Source organism: Neoarius graeffei, chromosome 1 (assembly GCF_027579695.1).
Source record: "Neoarius graeffei isolate fNeoGra1 chromosome 1, fNeoGra1.pri, whole genome shotgun sequence".
In the NCBI taxonomy this organism is placed as follows: Eukaryota; Metazoa; Chordata; class Actinopteri; order Siluriformes; family Ariidae; genus Neoarius; species Neoarius graeffei.
Genome location: NC_083569.1, coordinates 19,992,465 through 20,013,843, shown reverse-complemented (window position 1 = coordinate 20,013,843; position 21,379 = coordinate 19,992,465). Strand labels below are relative to the sequence as shown.

The 21,379-nt window shown below is 44.0% G+C and overlaps 4 non-coding genes across 4 annotated transcripts; 3 read left to right on the top strand and 1 right to left on the bottom strand.

The window, feature by feature from the left end:
- Positions 1 to 5,591: 5,591 nt before the first annotated feature.
- On the bottom strand, positions 5,592 to 5,664 carry trnav-cac (transfer RNA valine (anticodon CAC)). The gene has a single exon. It is a non-coding gene; the product is annotated as a tRNA-Val (tRNA).
- A 10,592-nt stretch (positions 5,665 to 16,256) lies between these two features.
- Positions 16,257 to 16,329, top strand: trnar-acg (transfer RNA arginine (anticodon ACG)). The gene has a single exon. It is a non-coding gene; the product is annotated as a tRNA-Arg (tRNA).
- Positions 16,330 to 20,598: 4,269 nt separating this feature from the next.
- On the top strand, positions 20,599 to 20,681 carry trnal-caa (transfer RNA leucine (anticodon CAA)). Its single transcript has one exon. It is a non-coding gene; the product is annotated as a tRNA-Leu (tRNA).
- Positions 20,682 to 20,809: 128 nt separating this feature from the next.
- On the top strand, positions 20,810 to 20,891 carry trnas-uga (transfer RNA serine (anticodon UGA)). Its single transcript has one exon. It is a non-coding gene; the product is annotated as a tRNA-Ser (tRNA).
- The last annotated feature ends 488 nt before the right edge of the window (positions 20,892 to 21,379 follow it).

The following is a 21,379-nucleotide window of genomic DNA, read 5'->3' as shown; positions in this document are numbered from 1 at the left end:
TTTTTTGTTTAGCGTGCTTTTTAAATGAAATTGAAAAATAGGGCTTTTTTTTTTTAGAGTAGAGAATAAAAAATAGGAATTGGTCCTTTTATTTTGTATTCTCATATGGTATTATAATAGATTTAGGAATAGTTACTTTATTTTAAAAAAGAAAGAATAAGACTCAAAAGACTCGTATGTCAGAATGCTGTTTATAGACTTTAGCTCAGCATTCAACACAATCATTCCTCAGCAGCTCATTCACAAACTGGACCAGCTGGGATTCAACACCTCCCTGTGCAACTGGCTGCTGGACTTCCTGACGGGGAGACCACATACGGTACATGTTCGCCTTATGTGGTAACCTCGCATGATTTATTGTACACAGCTAATTACATTCTATACATGCATACGCTGTCTTTTGTTGCCAACGGTCGGGCAGAATAGCAGCGTGAATCCCTTAGTCAGGGGCGGTCCTGGGGGCGGGCCAACCGGGCAGCCGCCCGGGGCGGCATCGCGGGGGGGCGGCACGAGCGGGGGCGCGAAAAAAAAAAAGGTCCCCCCCAAAAAAACCCCGAAAAAAAAAAAAAACAAGACGGGCGTGTGTGTGCGTGTGTGTGTGTGAACATTTTGGATGGGGAAGCCCAATAGACCCTTTTCACTGACGTCACCGGAAACCGGAAGTAAACAAACCCTGCGCCATATTGGAAGACCAACAAACTCGTGATTAGGGGGAAATAACGGCAGCGCGCGGAATTTAAACCCACGAGGCACTTGATTCATCATAAACCTACAATGGTAAACTTTTGTGCTGTGTTAGGGTGTTCCAACAAAGCTGATGGGAAAGGTGAAAAGAAGTCTTTCTACAGAATACCAGCTGTGATTGAGACACAAGCAAACCAAGGAGCTTTCTGCCAGGAGACAGAGAATAAGTGCATTACTGAGTGTCTCTGAGCAAAGGAGAGCCTGAACGTTGCAACCTCCCTATTGGCTGTTTATTGGCTGTTTGTAAAAATGTATCAGTTGTTGCCCCTCCCACGGGAATCATCGCGGGCTCGAGAGACGAGACCTGACGAGTTAGTTCGTTGGTAGCAGAACAAAATGTCTGGACACAAATCGGGTTTTCAGAAAAGGAAAGAAAATAAACAGAGGGTCAAAAATACAAAAAAGGAGGGAGAAAATGCAAAACGAGTTGTAAGGTAGGACAAATGGTTACTTTTCTGAGGCAGCCCGCCGTGGCTGCCTGCAGGCTTATTTATTATAGCCATTTAGTTAAAATAGTTGATATAAAATGTTTATAGTTATAGTTATGTGATGGTTGTCCTGATTTAGACTGGTGTGTTTTTTTTTGGGGGGGGGGGGTTTGCGCGATGTTGCACCCGGGTCCAGATTAGGGCAGAACCGGCCCTGGCTACATTTCAGGTGTAGTTTGTTTTATGAATGTATGTACTTGCATAGATGTGTACTTGGTCTTCCAATATGGCGCTTAACAAAATCTCGCAGCGCGGTGACGTCATGCGGTAGCCCTCTATACCAAAGTTGCGCAGGTGACGTCATCAGTGTGTGTGTGTGCCTAACTTGTCGTAGCCCCATAATATGCACAATCCCGCCAGCGGAACGTTGTACTAGTCATCAAAAAGACTTTACTACCATAGTACTACACTACTATGACATTACACAGAGTCTTAAGTAATACATTACGACTTGATCATTGCCATTCTGGTAACAGCAAATTTATAACGGGCCGTGTCCGCAACGTACAACACACGACGAGAAATGTTTAAACGACCATCTAAAGCTGTTAACATTCTGTTGGCTAATACAGAGACCAACGCGGGGGGGGGGGCACGAGCGCGGGCGCAAAAAAAAAAAAAAACGGTCCCCCCAAAAAAAGTCCCCCCAGAAAAAAAAAAGACCGGGGGGGGGGGGGGGCGCGCCAGCAGGGGGTTTCGCCCGGGGAGTAAATCACTCTAGGATCGCCACTGCCCTTAGTATAAGCTCTAGGTTTTGCCTTTGGTCTGCATGTTAGCGAGTTAGGGACCCATCTGCATGACACGTGACTTCAAGCCGCTAGTTCCCCCCCCGGACATCACTCCGCTCAGAGACGGACTCTGCTCTCGGGTTTGCAGATGGTGCGCCACTGGTCAGTTTTATAGTAGGCCTATATATAGTGAGTGTTGTGTTCGTGCCTTATTACAAGTAATTGTTCTTAAGCTAAATGGTAAATTCCTAGACTAATTTTTGTGCTTACAGCATGCTAAGCGGAGATTTAGCAATCAGCATTGGGCGGTGTAATGTTATATCTGGTGCATTTCTTTCCTCGGTTTGGCGAAATCCAATTGGAATGTTAATATCTTCGAATGTACCAGAGCCATTCTGTGATTACCTAAATCAAACATGTCAATATCACGTTGAGAGCGAATGAAGCCAGTTCATGGCGAAACTTCTTTAGCGTCCTTGACCACGCTTTGGTCGTTTTCGGTCTGAACATACAATTGATTGTTTTGAGTAACTGTACGTGTACACCAGAAACGACCAAAGCGACCAAGTAGCTGAGGTCGTTGAAGAAGTTTCGCCATGAATTCGCTCTGGACGTGATATTGACATGTTTGATTTAGCTAATCACAGAACGGCTCTGGCTTGTCAGCCTGGGACATTCGAAGATATGGACATTCCAATTGGTTTTCGCTGAACCGTGTCATAGTTCATTACATAATTTTAACTGACTTTTAACTTCTGAAATTCGCTCTGGTCGCCCATTTCGCTTCGCCCCCGGCGAATTCGCTTTGGTCGCTGAGTTCGCCGGCCCTCCATAGAGAAATAATAACTTCCGTCGCTTTGGTCGTTTCTGGTGTACAGTAATGCGGCTATACTCCGACTTACAGACATGCTGTATGTGTCGAGTGTTAATTGGATACTTTCCCCAAACAATAATTCTGCCTGGTTAAAAATCCGATAGGGTGACTTTGCACTATTCTCCGCCCAATATATGGCTTGCATGTTTTGAAAAAGATGGTAAATTAGTGTCTAAAATGAGTTGTTGAAAATAAACTGCTTTGCTCACAACAGGAATATGGATGTCATGGAAAAATTAGACAGTGTGGCCATCAACATCTTAAAAGGTAAGAATGATAATGCTTGAATATAAATTAAGTTAATGTGGTGTAGCTTTACTCATCTGTGTACCTGCTAATTTCATTTAAAATTAATGTTCATTACAATTATAGCTCTGTATGTTAAAACATGAGTTGTGTTTACCCACTTTTTTTGCAATAAAATGCCTAGGTTCTTGATGAGCTGCGACGAATAGTTGCGAAGGACAACATGCACTATGTGAAAGAGCTGAGGGAGCGTTGGGCAGACTTCAGAACCAAACTCACCTTTTATGGCGTCTACAAGAAGGCACTGAAGCCCCCGCTGGGACTTCCTGCTGGTAAGGGTTTGGAATCCTTCTGAAATGGCCAATTTCATGATGATGGCTTGTCACTGTTTATTGTTGAGTAATTGTGAGTAATTCAAATTACTTCCCCCCCCGTAGATGAGCAAGCCATCTAATCATCTCACTGCCAGCTATGTTTCCTTCCGGTTACCCCGCACCAAAGAAGATGGCATCTCTATCAGAGGCACTCATTCATGTTCTACTGGTAAATACAATTTATTCCATAACCTTCTGCAACTTTCTATTTGTTATTTCTATTTGCAGGTTTGAGTTAATCCAGTATGTGTCTGGAGGAGGTTGGATTTAAGTAATACTGTGTGTTAATGTTCAGCCCACAGAGGACCCAGGCGTATACCTAAGAAGACGGCCACTCGCCACACTGTTTGTCCTAGTGGGAGAGGGAGACTGCTTTTTCTGTGCTGGAAATGCTCCTGTCACATCATTCCCTAGGAGCGGTCTTGGGGAATCCATCCTATACATCATGGCGTACTACTACGCTTTTCATATGACGTACCCGAAATGTGTGGCATCTGTTCTTTCGATCCTTCAGACCGAGGTCTTGGGTGATAAGATTCATGAGAAAGACCAAACCACGGCCTTTAAATGTGCCAAAGCTGACTGGTAGGCCTTTCTTAGCTAGTGCATGTGAGTGAGGTGTGCGTGCCTGAGACATTCATTGTGTGAAACAGAACAAAGTTTTATTTTTGTGTTCATTGAAGGCCCTCTTCTAATTCCTTGCTGCCCCATAGCCTGCTATGCCTCTCATGCCAACTTGTGTTTTGCAGCATTTTGTTGATATAATAAAAATAAAAATGCAGATCTGAAGTTCTTGTCCAGTCTATTTTTCCCCTACATTCATCACACCTAAACAGGAAATTTATTCTAGATAAGAAAATAAGTATTCTAGCTAAGAAAAACAAACTTGTTTTGAGCCTTTAAATAAGCTGGAATCAAGCACATTTGCCTTGTTTTTAAGCCTATTAAATTCTAATTTTGAGCAATATTTGCTCAGATGAAATTGGTTTCTAAGCAATAATTACTGAAAATCAGAAGAAATGGCTTAGAATAAGAGAGAAAATCTTAACAAGTAAAATAAAAACTAGCTTTTTATGCTTAATTTAAGATTTTTGGTATGCTTACTACTTGCATATTTTTTTCTTGTTTTAAGAAATCTTACCAAGTCCCATTATCTTGCTGCACTGGCAGATTATTTTGCTTAAAATAAGTGATTTTCCCCCGAAACACTATATATTTTTCTTATTTTTTTAGAGGGCATTTTTTTGCAGTGTTGGGCCTCAAATACAGAAGCAATGGCACTTAGGCATGTGTCCCCAGGGTAGGCCTGCAGCGTTGGTGGTATAGTGGCTGGCATAGCTACCTTCCAAGCAGTTGACTTGGGTTTGATTCCGGGCCAAAGGCAGATAGTGTGGCGAGGCACTTGGGAGGAAACAGCAGGAACGGATCGGGAGGTGACTGAGGGCTGCTCCTTCTGCTTTCCGCTCGCATTGCATGTAGTCGAATAGCATCAGTTTGCGCAAACCTGGGCGTGTTTGAAGGACACGGGCACCTGCGTGTTTTTCTTTCATTGGTGACAAGCTACTTTGCCTGTTTTCCACAAACGGAGAACTGCACAGTCACGGCTTTAGAGTTAATAAGCAAATGTGTCTGAATGTTGGCTGGCAAATACTCGTTGATACATGATGAAGCATTCCAGAGTCAGTGCCACTTTGCAGCGTTCTGATGCCGTTTGCAGCCCTGTTGACCTGACCTCACTCCGTAAACGAGCAACCAAGTGGTATTTGAGAACACCACCTCCTTGTGACCAATTGCAATGTCCATGCTTCCACAGTCCTTCCACTTTCCACGAGCAATGTACTGTAAGTAGTTGTTTGCAGGTTTGAATGACATCAGTTTGCTCCTGCGCACGGTAGACCCATGAAGCCGTGAACAACACAGGCTCCTGTGTGTTTTCCTTTCGTTGGCAACAAGCGACAGGTGTATGTTTGTCCACAAACAGAGAACTGGAGAGTCACTGTGTAAGATTTGTTCAGTAAATGTGTCCATACCTTGGCTGGTGAAAAGCAAACACTTGCTTCTGTAGTTGGCACGGTCAGAGCAGAGATCACAGCTCAGCAGTCGCTCAAAAAAATGAATAAATAAACCAACCCACTGCTGTTTCTGCCCGGTTTTGAACCAGGGACTTTTCACAGGTGAGACGAATGTGATAACCACTACACTACAGAAACCTCAGCTCTTGGGCCGATCAGCTGTGGCCTGGGCCTCAAATACAGAAGCAATGGCACTTAGGCATGTGTCCCCAGGGTAGGTCTGCAGCATTGGTGGTATAGTGGCTGGCATAGCTGCCTTCCCGGCCAGGCGAGGGGCATAATGGACTGTAAGAAGGGGGGAAGAAAAGAAAAAAGAAAAATAAGAAAATGGGGGAAAGAAGGGGGAAAAGAAGAGAAAAAGAGGAAAAAATAGTGTCAAGTGTCTTGTCCCCTTTCTCCACCCCTGACCCAATGTTGGTGTACAGTTGCACTCCTGGTGGATCCTGGATGCAGGCAAGGTGTTTCTGCTGTATCTCCCACACTCGAGGCATGCTCTTGTGATTGATGAGGTGCAGTCCAGTGCTGTCCACCAGCTGCCACATGGAGTCAAGCAGACTTTTGATGAGTGCACGGGTCTCTTCTACCCCTTGGGTTCTCCTGCGGCAGTGCCTCGCTAGCTCACTTGTGCTGATGGTTGCCAACACCTGAGCATCTGTTGGCTCATAGCCAGGATGTTTCTTCTTCAGCTCTGCCTGCTTGGCCTCCTTCAGATGACAGATATCCTTCTTGTCCCACTCAAAAATTGTGCTTGACAATTTAGAACAGAACGTACCATACAGTGGATGGTGTTCTGTGGTGAGACCGTCAGCGAACCGCCTCATGAAGTGGAACACATCCAAACGCACAGTGGAGGTCCACAGCCGAAACCATCCTTGGCATACACTTCCTCAAACCACTGGGCCAGGGGCAGGGGATGGAAGGCTGGTGGCGGCGCACAAACATCCTGGGGCTGGCTGAGGCAGGATTTCTTGTGTAGCTGACAATCTGTTAAATAATCAGAACATCTCCTTGCCCACTCCTCACCTGCAATAGCTGTCTTCTGGAAAACATTGGAGTAAAAAGACCACCAGCTAGCAGAGGATGGTTTCGATCCATCGGCCTCTGGGTTATGGGCCCAGCACGCTCCCGCTGCGCCACTCTGCTGACCTCATACACCAGATGGGACTCAAACCCACAGTGCCTGGCTTAGGAGACCAGTGCCTTATCCATTAGGCTACTGGGGCTCTGCCACAACCCGACGAAAAAGGGCAGCCACTCAAAAATAGCTAGGCTCGTTCCTCAGCCGTCTCTCATCTCCGTGACAGAAACTTCTTTTGTGTTTGCTCAGTTTGAAATAATTTGCTGGGTCTGCACCAAAGTCAAACGCTTGCAACGTCCGGCTTTAATATCAGCACGTCCTCATTCCAGTCACAAATTGCTCACAAGGCATTTTACCCCGACTTAAGTAAGTAGACTTTTCTTTGGAAGCATGTACACTGCTAGTCGTAGCCAAGCAATTTTACACTGGAAAGCACAGCTTTGTACTGAATTTACATAGGCCGCATAATGTTGCGGTGGTTAGCAGTGTCAACTCACACCGAGCAGGGTCTGGGCTTGAGCCTAGTGGGTGACCGGCAGCCTTTATGCCTGGAGCATGCATGCTCTCTTCGTGCCTGTGAGGATTGGCACCGGGTGCTCCGGGTTCCTGCCCCAGTTCCTAGACCTAGAGTAGGTCAAGCGAAAACTCTGAATAGCCCAGAGGTGTTAATGTGTCTGGGTTACCCCTGAGATAGCTCATGGGTACAGAAAATGAACGACTGTATGTGTACAATTCAGGGCACTTGATTAATTACGTTTTATGTCTTGTGCTTAAGAAGAACATGTGGAAAAAAGTTAGAAAACCATGAAATCACTCTGATTTTTCCTGATTCACTGACCAGGATCTTTGCTACCCAAAGAGCTCTGATCTGTGAGTCGTACACATGGGTAACATACTGTGACAACAATTGGTAGATGCGGTGGGCCTTATTTCACTCCCATAATGCCTATGTGCCTGTCTGCGTGATACAAAGCACTGACCAATGGCAAACTAGTGACAGAGCACTGAAAATCAGGCCTCCTGATGGACAATTTTTGAGGCCAGCCACCAAATTTCTAGTAAGACAGATAGATGACGTTTATTGCCTCTGCTGGGAATTTTGGGAAGAAAAGTGGCTAGAAAGAGCAGCGGACTGTGTCGGCGTCTGGGCTCTGGGCCCAGCGCGCTTCCGGTGCGCCACTCTGCACACCCCACACGGGTCTCGAACCCACAATCACTGGGTCATGGAAAACGTTGGAGTAAAATTTGGCAGACTCGACAGAAGATGGTTTCGATCCATCGACCTCCGGGCCCGGCACGCTCCCGCTGCTGACCTCTCACTTTCTGTGGGTCTGGAGCCTGCAATAGCTGCCTTCTGGAAAACGTTGGAGTAAAAAGACCACCAGCTAGCAGAAGATGGTTTTGATCCATCAGCCTCTGGGTTATGGGCCCAGCACGCTCCCGCTGCACCACTCTGCTGACCTCACACCCCAGATGGGACTCGAACCCATAGTCCCTGGCTTAGGAGACCAGTGCCATTATCATTGTTAATTATCATTCAAATTTTAGGTAAATTATTTTAATTTGCATCTTATACGGATTTTATAAGGGAAATACGGATTTTGGAGGTTGGTTATACAGGTTTGATTGACCAAAGGTTGACATGTATGTTAATGGGTAATTAACATCCAAACATGAAGAGGAAAGGAGAATCTTTACCAGTTTCTTCTCTCAGTTAGTGTTGCTGTTGCTCTGCCCCTCCTCTCTCTCTCTCTCTCTCTCAGCTCTCTTTTTCTTGCATCCACCAACAAAAAAGAATGAAGACATTTCTGCAGAATCAGTTAATAAATAAAATGTGATTATTTTTTTTTAAATCAGAAAAAAATTATCCTTGGGGCATCATCAGTATATCTGGAGCATGCAAGTCTCACATGTGTGTGAGAAACACTGCGAGGCTTTCAGTGGATCATTACTGTGCTACAACTTCAAGAATAATTTTACAGGCTATATGGTGGCAACGAATATATTTTGCACATAATTATTGTTAATGAAGTAAATAATAAAAAAAAGCAAAGTTTTAACTAATCATTAGTATTTTTAAGAAGTTAGAGGTGAGGATTAGTATTTAGGTCTAAATCCAAATTAAACATTAACAGTTTATAATCAGGACAAAAATGATGGTTGATCATCCGAAAGCAAATTGACATACAGGCAGTTAGAATGTGCATGTGAACATATAAATAGCTCCATCTTATGAGAAAAGCACGGTTCTGGTCCAGTCATGTGTAGTGCTTTTTGTACAGTGTAGTTGGGTTTCCTGTCACTGTGGGCCCCAGAGCGCAGTAGTACAGTGCAGAGTCTGTCACTGCAGCAGGGGAGATGAGCAGATCCACTTTCTTACTCGTTTTATCAAGTTTTATGGAAAATTGTGAACGAGGCAGTTGATCCTTGGTGACACTTTCAGTGACTTCATCAAACAGCATCAGAAAATCTGGTCTTGATCCAGGCTTTTGTCGACACCAGTGGACACACCAAACTGATCCAGTATACGTGCAGGACAGTGTGGTGAGGTCACTCATGGTGCTTATGGTTTGTCTCTTGAGGTCTTGGCCTGTCCAGTGTTTTTGTTAGCTCAGATGAGAAAGTAGCCAGAATCCACAGCCCACAGCCCACTCTACAATTGACACACTGCATTATTTAAAATGCGTGTCCAATTTTTGCGAGACAAATAGTAAACAGAAGCTAACTGCAGCTAGGAACTAAAGTTGTGAGTGACTTTACAGCAGTTTCTGGGGGCTGTTTTGGGGCTCAGTGCAGAAGCTTCAAGGTTCTGCTGTGGCCCCAAGCTTCAGCAGCTGAGAAAGCGTTAAGGCTCCAGCGATAGTCTGTTTCTATGAGTCCAGTCTCTCCAATGTCACAGCCAATCGCTACGCTTCTCTCCAATCTCACAAGCCAATCGCTACGCTTCTCTCCAATCTCACATTGGATTCTCCAATCTCACAAGCCAATCGCTGCGCCTCTCTCCAATCTCACATTGGATTGTGCGTACCTTGCAACGGAGAATCTTCGCTCAGTTCACTTTTTTCAGCGGCTGTCGTCATCAATCCGGCAATACTAAAAGTAAGACCATATTATGAATAAAAGTTTTCTGTAAAAACTTTGTGTAAATTCAGCAACGAACAAACGATTGTCAGATAAGTTTACTGTCTTGCTAACGTTTAATACCTGTGGAAAATGATCATATATCAATTCAATGGCATGTCAGCGTTTTTGCGAAATTACTGTTATTGACGTAAAGAAAGCAAATATGATGATCAAAAGGCATAGATTTACATATGAATGATGTTAGCATAATATTAACGTAAGGATGGACATTATATTTAACCTATGCTACGATGGTAATTTTGTGGTTGGACATTAACTTCTGCCACGATGGTAATATGATGGTTGATTATAAACGTGCGTTAGGCTATTTATCTTGACTCAGTGTTGATATTCAATGATAAACCAACAATAGTTTGAATTTGTTTAGCATTTTATTTGTTAGCATTCTCTTGTAATGTTACCTCAATATGGCTTGTTTACAGTAAGTGTGCACCAGTCCCAGCATTAGTGTAAGAATATGGCTTGTTTACAGTAAGTGTGCACCAGTCCCAGCATTAGTGTAAGAATATGGCTTGTTTACAGTAAGTGTGCACTAGTCCCAGCATTAGTGTAAGAATATGGCTTGTTTACAGTAAGTGTGCACCAGTCCCAGCATTAGTGTAAGAATATGGCTTGTTTACAGTAAGTGTGCACCAGTCCCAGCATTAGTGTAAGAATATGGCTTGTTTACAGTAAGTGTGCACCAGTCCCAGCATTAGTGTAAGAATATGGCTTGTTTACAGTAAGTGTGCACCAGTCCCAGCATTAGTGTAAGCATATGGCTTGTTTACAGTAAATGTGCACCAGTCCCAGCATTAGTGTAAGAATATGGCTTGTTTACAGTAAGTGTGCACCAGTCCCAGCATTAGTGTAAGCATATGGCTTGTTTACAGTAAATGTGCACCAGTCCCAGCATTAGTGTAAGAATAAAGGGTGTTAATGTGTGTATCCAAGCTATTTCTCTATCGTTATATAAATGGAAATTGTGATCACTGTCTTCATTTTTACGTTTTCTTCATTCAGATGAGTAAGAGCCATAAAGGCGTGGGGGAGGGGGAGTGGATGGCGAGATTGAGAACTTTTGCCTCCAGCAGAGTTTGGCCCTCTGGCTCTGGTAACTGACCAGCGCCAAGGCAAAAAAAATGGCATGACCTCTATCAAAAGGTAAAGTAGGAAGACAGTACTGACTGCTTAACAGAGATTAGTATGTTGAACACTGAGTAACTCATTCTTGACTGAGCGATAATGATGTCATTGTAGATAGAGAAATGCCCCCTCCAGACACGTGGGCAGGCAACACTTTTTGGTGGGCCCACAGGCTGCACTTGTGGTTTCCATACCACAAAGGTGAGCTATTTGATGTGCTGACTGATTCTTCAAGCTTTTGTGGTACTAAAACATGCTCATCTGCTGTTAACTATCTCTTCCCATTCTGTAATTCCATTTTAGCAGCCTGCCACACAGTCACCAGCGGCAGGAGAGCCAGCGCCAGCCAGTCAGGGATCTGTGGCCCCTGCAGCTGCTCAGAAGACTTTCTTGCGGCCTCCTCCAAGCCTGTCAGCGGTGAATATGATTTATACTGATTGCTTTGAATGATGCCATCCCACTTGAGCTTTAAGTGTTCTGTGTCTGTTTTCATTGAATTCTTACTGAATGTTAACTGCTTTCAGTTCACCAAGCAACGTTTTGGCGGGGTGCAGTCAGCCTCTTTGAAGCCACATCTAGTGGCCAGAAGGACCCCAAGCCCCACTCCTCTTCCTCCCTCTGCTACATCCTCCGTGAGGACCCCAAGCCCTGCTCCCTCTGCTGCATCCTCCGTGAGGACCCCAAGCCCTGCTCCCTCTGCTGCATCCTCCGTGAGGACCCCAAGCCCTGCTCCTCTTCCTCCTCCTGCATGTCCACATGGCGATACCCACACCAGCAGCCTGGTAGGAATAACACACTACAGAAGTCACACAGATTACTTGAGTGTGTCTGTGTGTGGGTGTGTGTGTGTGTTTATGTGTGCGTGCATATGTGTGTGTCTGCATTTTATTTGCTGAGTTTTAACTTGTATTCATGCATAAAACTAATTCTTATTTTATCTTCAACCTATCAGGATGAAGCAGGAGATGGAGCTTCATTTTGGTTGCCAGGGGAGTTGAGGAAGACGATCCCCACACAGGACCAGCGCTGGATTGCCAACACCATATTCCAGTCTGGCAGACTACGAGCGGATCTGAAGTTGTGGTATGAGCCCCCAGTCCCAGCACTCATTTACCACCAGACCCCGACTCCAGACCACTTTTTCACACACAGGCTGATGGTGTGGATGCCCTACCACCTGTGGAAAGTGAGAGTTTTCTGCCCCTCCTGTGGAAAGCAGCTGACTGGATATGGTGTCCATAAAAAGGCCCGTAAAGTCCTGGACATTGACAGGTATTACCTGATGCTGACCGAAACCCTCAGGTGCACGGTCTGTTCCCTGAATTACTTGTCGACCAGTCAAGCTGTCCGGGAGCAGCTGGACCTGCCGCACGCCCAGATGTTCAGGCTTATCCTGACCTGCAAGTGAGTAAAGCTGAAGCAAGCTGGTGAATGCTGTTCATTAATTGTGAATATTACAGTGCCATTAATTCACTGTTTAATTATATGAATTAAAAAAATTGTAGGACTCCTCCTTAAAGGTACAGTCTGTGATTTGTTGTTCTTGTTTGGGGGCAGGCTGCAGACTGTTTGTTTGCACTAGAGAGGAGCTGTTGTTGTTTTGAATGTGTAAATATGTTCTGTTATTTTTTGGGGGGACACGCTGCCCCAACTCTTTGTGTGATCTTGAATAAATGTGAAATATGTTTCTATGAATAAATGTGAAATAAATTTTTTTTAAATATATCAAAATGGGTCTTTTTGTGACTTAAGCACTTTCATATATATACTATATATTTTTTTAATTAAGTTTTTTATAATAAGGATTCTACAAACGCTAATATAATACAATCTTTGAAGAATATACCTTTAACACCACATGGATAGCAAAAACACTTTGGATGAAAATATGAGGCAAATGTCTATTTTAATCAGTGTTAACATGTTATATAACGTAATCTGATGTGATTCAAAAGACACTTGTCAGTCTTTACACTAGCTGTCACTCAATCAAAAACCTTTAACAACCAAAAACCTTTAAAAAAAGCCAACAGTACTTGATGGAACATGTTTAATATCAATATTAATAAAAGTTGATGAAATATTACAATTGTACTGAATGTCAAATTGTTTCGCCGGAGGTGGGATTCGAACCGGCGATGCCAAAGTCAAATATATTTATGGGAAAATAGAAAAATTATTTTTAAAAAATTATTCACAACTAATGTTTACCATGGTTCAATACTTAAAAATCATAAAAATTAAAAGCTAAGCCCTTAATAATCTTTTCTCTTCCCTTTCCCCCTTCCCTCCTTTCTTCCCCCCCTTAACAGACTATTGTTCCCCAGCCTTCAAGGAAGTTCGGGTGAGAAAAACTGTTTTGAGTCCGTTGCGTGGCTGTTTTTTGTCTAACGTTATGGCAATAGTTTACTTCCTTGTTACACATTTTATAGTAGCTGTATAATTTTCATAATGATGTCATTTTAATCTGACAAAAGTGCCGGGGATGAAATTGTGTTTCAACAAAAGTGGGGGGATGAAACGCACGCATCCCCCGCGGGTGACACGCCCCTGATCACAGGTGTTCAGCTGAGGCTTGTGCACTGAAACTCCTCCATATTCCTTGAATAAGTTAATGATATAATGCAATGTAGAGGGTGAAATATCCAAATCCCTTCCTTTATTTCTTTGAGGAACATTTGTTTTTCAACATTTCAATAATTTTCTCACGCATTTGTTGACAAACTGGAAATCCTCGGCCCATCTTTGCTCCTCAAAGACTAGGCCTTTCCTGCATATCGATTTTGTACCAAATCATGAATACAATCACCCAGGGGTGCAGAAATGTCCTTATTTTTGAAAGAAAAGCACTGTTCTTTTCAATGAAGATCACATAAAACTAATCAGAAATACACTCTATACATTGCTAATGTGGTAAATGACTATTCTAGCTGCAAATGTCTGGTTTTTGGTGCAATATCTCCATAGGTGTATAGAGGCCCATTTCCAGCAACTCTCACTCCAGTGTTCTGATGGTACAATGTGTTTGCTCATTGCCTCAGAAGGCTAATGGATGATTAGAAAACCCTTGTACAATCATGTTAGCACAGCTGAAAACAGTTTAGCTCTTTAGAGAAGCTATAAAACTGACCTTCCTTTGAGCAGATTGAGTTTCTGGAGCATCACATTTGTGGGGTCGATTAAATGCTCAAAATGGCCAGAAAAATGTCTTGACTATATTTTCTATTCATTTTACAACTTATGGTGGTAAATAAAAGTGTGACTTTTCATGGAAAACACAAAATTGTCTGGGTGACCCCAAACTTTTGAATGGTAGTGTGTATACCGGTACATGTTATTTCACCTCCCTCACTGCCATCACCAGGAACTACCTGCAGGCCAGGGCAATGATAACATTTTAACATAGCCTATGGAAATCCAAAGTTTACACATTATCATCACGCACAGAAATTGCAAAACTAGTTTTAAAACCGCTCAATTCCAACTGTTAACCATAGCGAGAGGCTGGGCTACGTGTGTGTGTGTAAAGTGTAAACCAGTGCATCCTGACTTTCTAACTATGCCTGTGTGTTGCATGAGCGGCAGTCAGTCAACAACTCTTCACAAAGTTTCCTTATGAAACAATAAGCTTGCTGAAATTATGGCAGGGAATGCCAGATTAAACATTAAAACTGCCTTCTGAGCACTGTATCTACAGGCTACCACCGAAAGAAGGAGGCTAGCAGAAAGGCTTCTCTACTCCGTACGATTTTACTTTCACTCCGACATTACTTTGAACAGACTATCAAAAAATTGCAAGGTGATATGATAAAGTAAGGCACAGTTTACTTACAGTCGTTGTTTTTTGTTGAAAAAACGATGCAATAGTTTTCTGCCTTTTGGCACCCTTCATCATGCCGTGTTGGGGTCCTGAACTAAGAGGCGCTGTCCCCGATATGCCTGTCAAACTTGTAACCATAGCAACCAAGTTTGAGCTTGCAACCTGTGCAGTCTGCGCAGTTGCAACTATGTCTGTACTGCTGTGCACCTCAATAAACCGAATGGTAATTAGTCTTTTGATTTTTCCGTGAGGTTTGCCTTATGCAAAGAAATAAGACAGCATAGACGTTTTTTCCTCCCTATAAGTGGGGGGGACCGAACGAGGTGAATTTAAATCTGGGTGGGACGAATCCCCCCCGTCCCCCCCTCTATCTGCGCCCGTGCAATCACCTGTTGGCATCATCTGTTTCAAATTACATCATTGTTTAATTGTTTTACCCCATCACTAGCCCTAAATTTCCCTGTCCCAACTTTTTTTTGGAATGTGTTTCAGACGTGAAATGCAGGAATTGATGTATATTAGTAAATGAAATGAAGTTGATCAGGCACATGCTCTCTCTCACAGCTTGTGGTTCCTTGGCTCTGTGGGTGGCTCCAGACCAGTTTGTCTAGCTGAAGGTTGAACACCACTGCTGCCTGAAACATCATGAAAATGAGGAAATAAGAAACTCCACAACTGTATAATTTTTGTGGCTTGTTTGAGATCTGACAATTATTTCTTCACCCACATCTAAAGATTTGCGATATAAGCTAGTATATCCTTATTATTATGGACAGAATATAGGCTATATATCTCATGGATATATAAATTAAATAATCAAACAGCTGGATTTCAGTTGTTGATGGCAAAATGCTGTTGACCGCAGCAGTGATTTCAATACTGCGTTTTTCTGACTTTCTATGATGCTACTTTTCTGGCTGCCAAATATAAATAATCTGTTCAATTGGACATTTGAGCTTCTATTTGGAGGGTGGAGAAATGTTTCTTCTTGAACGTATCATGCCTATCCATGTTGGAAAGTCTTAGGCACAGGCTCTAAACCGAGAATATTTAGGGGTGTGATATTTAAATGACGATGATTTACAGATGCTACATTTATCAATGACCGATCAGTCTTATGCCGTGATTTCCTCCGGGTGCTCCGGTTTCCCCCACAGTCCAAAGACATGCAGGTTAGGTTAACTGGTGACTCTAAATTGACCGTAGGTGTGAATGGTTGTCTGTGTCTATGTGTCAGCCCTGTGATGACCTGGCGACTTGTCCAGGGTGTACCCTGCCTTTCGCCCGTAGTCAGCTGGGATAGGCTCCAGCTTGCCCGCGACCCTGTAGAACAGGATAAAGCGGCTAGAGATAATGAGATGAGTATTTGTTTTACTGGCAGCACTGTGACACGTGCAGTTTTACATGTTCACCCCACATGGGTTCTTCAGTTTCTTCCCACCTCCAAAATAAACAAGACTGTAGGAAATTTGCTGGGATAAAATGTCCCTATGTATGAATGAGCATGTAAAATGGTCTGTACATGGTGCTCTGTCAAGTTATAGTTATGGCAGTTAAGTTAAAGGGCCAGTGGCGCAATGGATAACGCGTCTGACTACGGATCAGAAGATTCTAGGTTCGACTCCTTGCTGGCTCGAAAACTTTAAAGGGTGGCATAGTGGTTAGCACTTTTGCCTTACAGCAAGAAGGTTCTGGGTTCGAGCTCAGTGGCTGGTGTGGGCCTTTCTGTGTGGAGTTTATATGTTCTCCCTGTGTCTGCGTGGGTTTCCTCCGGGTGTTCCGGTTTCCCCCACAGTTCAAAGACATGCAGTTAGGTTAACATGGGGTGGCCTTGGGTTGAAGTGCCCTTGAGCAAGGTACCTAACCCCTGACTGCTCCCTGGGCACTGTCGTGTGGCTGCCCACTGCTCTAGGTGTGTGTGCATGCGTTCACTGCTTCAGATGGGTTAAATGCAGAGGATAAATTTCACTGTGCTTGAAGTGTGCATGTGACAAATAAAGGTTTCTTCTTCAAAGTTAGCATATAAATAAAAAATTGGTTTGAAAAATAAATATTTGTATATGAATTCTGCTCCAAAAATCACTAAACTTTTCCACCATTATTAGATCACAGCGATTTACAGGTTAGCGGTGCTGCATGCATGACGTCATGTGCACCAATGCCTTTTTTGCATCCACATGGACTCTATACTATTCTCTGCAGTGGTGTCCGTTCTTGAAACCAATTCTGTTGAAAGAGACAAAAAGGCTCTTCAAATTCGTCCCCAATCTTTGGTTGGCTGTCTGAGGATGATTTAGAACCTATAGCCATGGAGAAAGAGGAGGACAAATATACAAGCCAAGTTGCTCGTGAAGAAGAAGAGCAACAGGGGGGCAGCCAACATGGCCACGGGCGCAGATAGAGGGGGGGACGGGGGGGATTCGTCCCACCCAGATTTAAATTCACCTCGTTCGGTCCCCCCCCACATATAGGGAGGAAAAAACGTCTATGCTGTCTTTCTTTGCATAAGGCAAACCTCACGGAAAAATCAAAAGACTAATTACCATTCGGTTTATTGAGGTGCACAGCAGTGTATACATAGTTGCAACAACTCACATAAAACAAAACAAAGACTGATATTCGGTTGGTTGAGCTGCGCAGACTGCACAGGTTGTGAGCTCGAGCTTGGTTGCTATAGTAACCCACAACAAGTTTGACAGGCATATCGGGGTTGGTTTGCTGGCAGCTTTGTCCCCCCCAGTTTTTTGTCCCCCCCAGTTCAAAAAACGTATCTGCGCCCCTGAACATGGCGTCAGTGTAATATGTGATTTGTGGAGCTCCGCAACATGATAAACGAAACCTAATGTGCTGAATTGCTAAATATGCTTAAGGGCTGATTAGAATGAACCTAATTGATAAACTAAATAGCTACTACAAGGACCTCGCTCAGAAACAATTTTTTAATCCTTGTTTTCTTTCATTTTATTCATGGTTATCCAACTAGTGCCTCAAGTTAACCATTCAGTGAACCTGCTAACTAAAGGAGAAGTGAACATATCACTATACGAACCAAACCGACAGGAGTTGGTAAGCATACTTGCTACTTTTTTCAGGTTATCCATCAATATGGAAACAGAGGAAGGTAGCTGCGCTGTAATGCATTTCTATGCCAGAAAGTCTCTGAGTGAAAAGTTTGAACCAGATGCTTTACAAGACAAAATGGAACAGTGTTTGGTGCCACTACCAGAAACTCCGAAACCATGACCAGCCAAAAGGTCGAAGACACGTGCCAGTGACGAGGATTATAAAGAGGCTGTGCCCATCTCGCTTTTGCTAATAATAATGGAAAGAATTGAAAAGATGCAAGAAGAATCTCTCAAATGGCTGCAGTCACTTGAGGCAAAGGTTAAAGATAAGACAAATTCCATTAAAAGTGTCACTGACGTCCCTGATTCTATGGGGAAACAGGTAGAAGATGTGACAAATCAAGTCATCGCCTTACAAAGTAAAGTCCACATCTTAGAAACAGAGAACAGTGTCCTCAGAAACAATGCAGTGACCTGGATGCCTATAAAAGAAGATGGAATCTATGAGTGTCTGGCATTCCGGAGCAAGCAGGTGAGAAAGTGAAGAATATCATTGTTGACATTTTCAAACACGTCTCCCAGGACATTGTGAACCAGCTGGCTTACTCAGTGGACACTGCTCACAGATTAGGTCCCTGCTCTGCAGAGGTGCACTCCAGCCGTTGCATCATAGTTCAATTCCTGTCACGAGCACACAGGGACATTGGCAGTGGCATTTCCAAAACCCAAGGGCTGTCTTGAGATCACTGAAATATGCACAACTCACAGCAAACCCAAGGAAGTGTGCAATTTGGTGGGTAGAAGTACAGTATCTGGGCTTTCACTTGGGTCATGGGCAGGTGCGTCCCTAAATTGATAAGAATGCAGTGGTTGTGGCCTGCTCAAGACCAAAAAGGGGGTGAGGCAGTTCCTGGGGCTGGTTGGCTATTACAGGAGGTTTTTCTTAATTTTTTGGACTTTACCAGCCTGCTGACTGAGCTCACTAAAAAGGGAGCACTAGAGCTTATCTAGTGAACAGAGCAACTATGCAACGGAAGACGGATCAATGCAAACAGGCTTTTTCACAGATTGAAATATTGTTTCTCCAAGACCCTCGGTGTAAACATAAATACACAAACAAAACAAGCACTGATCTTAAAAAAAGCATACACATACAATACCACACAAGCAGAAATAGTGCAAATTATATTAGTGCAAATGGTAATTGTAATAGTGCAAAATGGCTAAGGATATGGGAGTATCTGCAATATGCAAATCATGATCCATTTACAGGATGAGTAGTGAGCAGATGTTGAGGTGAGGAAGTGTCATAAAGTGACAAGTGCTTTATTACTTGACAATACTACAGATGAATTGGAGTAACAGACTGAGTTATTTGAAGATAGGGGAGAGAGAGAGAATTCAGCATCCCAACAGCATGGTATATAAAGCTGTTCGCCAGTCTGGTGGAGCTAGCTTGGAGGCTCTGGTACCTTTTTCCAGAAGGCAGAGGACTGAAGAAGGTGTGTGAAGGGTTAGTAGGTCGATGTTTTGGTTGTACATGGCTGCCTGCATCACTGTCCCAGTCTGTAATGTCAAAACAGTTCTGAAGTGCAGAAGTAGCACCTCTGGCTGCACACGTATCTCTTTCAGAACTGATTTGGTCACTTTCACCCTTGGCCTGTATGCTGGCTTTAGCATAACTGTGATGTGGTCAGAGAGTCCGAGGTGGGGGACGGGGGCAGCCTTGTATGCTCCTTTGTTGTTAGTGAAAACAAGGTCCAGTGTATTATTTCCTCTTGTCGGGAAATCAACATGTTTGTGTAGCTTGGGTAAAACAGACTTTGGATTGGCAGAGTTAAAATCCCCAGCAAGACTAAGAAATCTATCTGGGCAGGCTGGCTCTTGCTCACTGATAGCTTGGTACAGTTCACTTAGTGCTGCCTCTCTGTTGCTGTTATTAGTGCTGGGTGGAATGTATACAGTTACTAACAAAATAGCTGTAAATTCCATCAGCAGGTAAAAAGTTCAGCACTTCATGATCATAAACTCCACCAGAACTGAACAGTGTTTAGAAACCACTATCATATCCCGACACTGAGCATTGCTTGGTCTTACCTCCCACTTCCCAGGCTCCGTCAGCTATGTGGCACATTAGCCAGTCTAGCTGTATGGCGGAGTCCGGGATGGTGTTATTTAGCCATGTTTCTGTGAAAATACAAACACATTTTCTTGTGTTGCACTGGGTGGCTCTCAGAAGGTGTACATGGTCCATCTTATTGTCTATGGAACGAACATTGGCGAATATGATGGTACTGCCGGTCTATTTGGATGAGCCGCTAGCCTAGCCCATGTCCCTCTGCACTTTCCCCTTTCCTGCTTCCTCTCACAATGCCTGCAGTACCCCCTCTCCTGATAGGAAACAGTACTTGAAGTCAGTGATGTTGTGTTCTGGCAGAGTCGGCTGAGGCTCTAGAGTTTTTGTTCTTGTGCTGCTTGTCAAGCTGTGTTCACTTGTTCTGCCAATATTCACCAGAAACTGGCGACTGTACTTGTGTCTTAACGTATACAGACATGTGGACATTGATGAAGAAACATTTCAAAACACCATGTTATTGGGTTTGCGAGGGGCTGCTGCATCAATACATGCCGCCATCTTGAAACCATCTAATAACCATTAGATAAACCACCTTTTTTTTTTTGAGTGTGTTGCAGGCATCAAATTCTGAGTTTGTTTATATTTACAAAATACAATTAAGTTGGTCAGAGTATTGCAATAGTGAGCCAAACGCATGGCCCACGCGTGAGAGCAGCATGAGACCTCAGTATATTCCACGCCGGATTCGGGCTAGGCGTGGCGAGTCAGGGTGGCCGAGCGGTCTAAGGCGCTGCGTTCAAGTTGCAGTCTCCTCTGGAGGCGTGGGTTAGAATCCCACTTCTGACATTTGCTGCAGCGGGTTGTTGATGGGCCGCGTGGCGTGAAAACGGAGGCTTTGGCTGGTGTGCCTTTGCAAAAGAAAAAAAAAGGTGCTCAAAGCAACTTTTTGCTGCACTTGAATTTCGGCGCCTCCAGTAGTCATGGCCGAGTGGTGAAGGCGACGGACTTGAAATCCGTTGGGGTTTCCCCGCGCAGGTTCGAATCCTGCTGGCTACGTGCGGTGTGAAATTTGGGGCCCGTCGAGTGTTGCCCGGCTGGCGGCGGATGGGTTTTGCCAGGGCCCCTGTGCTCTCGGCCTGAAACGGGGCGGCGGTCTTCCTTTGATCAGGGAATATAGGCATTTGAGCAGTGACCCAAGTGCATTGCCAACTCACGTGGCCGGCTCAAGACCTGGGCGTGGTCAACGATGTGTCTCGCTTTGGTGTCTGGCCGAGCGGACTAGGAGCAGTGTCCGGCTAGCGGTGTCCAGTGAAGAAGCGTTCTTCTATCTTGATCCTGAGGTCTGTTGAGTCCTGCTTACTGATGTTCGGGATGGTGTACTGATAGCACGCTGAAATCCATTTTTGCATCTTAAGGTACTGAAACGGATGCCTTGAGGTTTCCCTACACGATATAGCATGCTTACGAGTAAGTCTGAGATTCCGTCTGCCGTACGATGGGTGAAAACTGGTCATTGCAGTCCATTCAGGGGTTTCATTTTACAA